Genomic DNA, 975 nt, shown 5'->3' with positions numbered 1-975 from the left:
GGGCCCTGTGCAGGCCGCAGACCCTCTTGCTCCCCACTCTGCCTGCCTTGGGTCCACCATCTCTGGCTCTGACCTCGAAGTATCTGGCACCTTGCTAAAGGGGGACCCTAGACTGGATGCACTTCTGGGAGCATCCAACTTAGTTGGGCCCTTCAGGTCCTCAGCTCCTGCATACAGGCCCTCAGGGCTTCACACACAGCCTTTAGTCCTTCTCTCTGGGGTTAGGTCACCATATTCTGTGACCTCCCAGACTCCCAGGGCCTTAGGACCTAGGTATATTTGGCTGGGTTTCTGCTAACCTTTTTGGCTAGTTTTTGTGCAGATACATTCTGTTCCCCGGGGGTTGCCCTACTAATCTAGAGTTGGATTTCAGTCACCACTTGCCTCCCCAGCAAGGCATAACCTTCACAACTCTACTTGGTGGCCCTGGCATTTGAAAATCTGTGCATATCATGGGGACAGAGAACAAATATCACCATGTCCATCCCTTTATATCTATTCTATTGAGACCAAAAGGGTCTCCTCACTCTTCTGAGAAAGCTCTGTGGAGGTAGCTGCCACAAGGAATCCCCATTTGCCAATTATCCTATTACTCTGGGGAAGTTCCTCCAACATCCAACCTCGATCCCTTCTGCTACAACCTCTCTTCTTTTTCTGGGCTCCACCTCTAGGCCCATGGTGATATTTGATGCGTCTAGTCACTTCTAGTCTCCATCCCCTGATGCAGCATTTGCTATAAATATGTCTGAAGGGTTCCTTGCTGACAGTGCCCAGCAAGAGTGCACCTTCCTTGCCACACCAGGCCTCTCTGGAGGGACTGGGCTCTCAGCTTTGGCTTAAAGACCCAACTCTTGCCAGCTCTGGTGCAGGCTGTGTGGCTGCTCTGTGGATATGGGGGTTCCTGCTGGGACCCGGGAGGGAGGGGAGGTGAGAGGACTGAGAAACTTGGCTGTCATTCTCTTGCTGCCCAGAGTC

Source organism: Leptonychotes weddellii, chromosome 5 (genome assembly GCF_054177405.1).
Source record: "Leptonychotes weddellii isolate Sample4059 chromosome 5, ASM5417740v2, whole genome shotgun sequence".
Classification (NCBI taxonomy): Eukaryota; Metazoa; Chordata; class Mammalia; order Carnivora; family Phocidae; genus Leptonychotes; species Leptonychotes weddellii.
Note: the sequence above shows the minus strand (reverse complement) of the source record.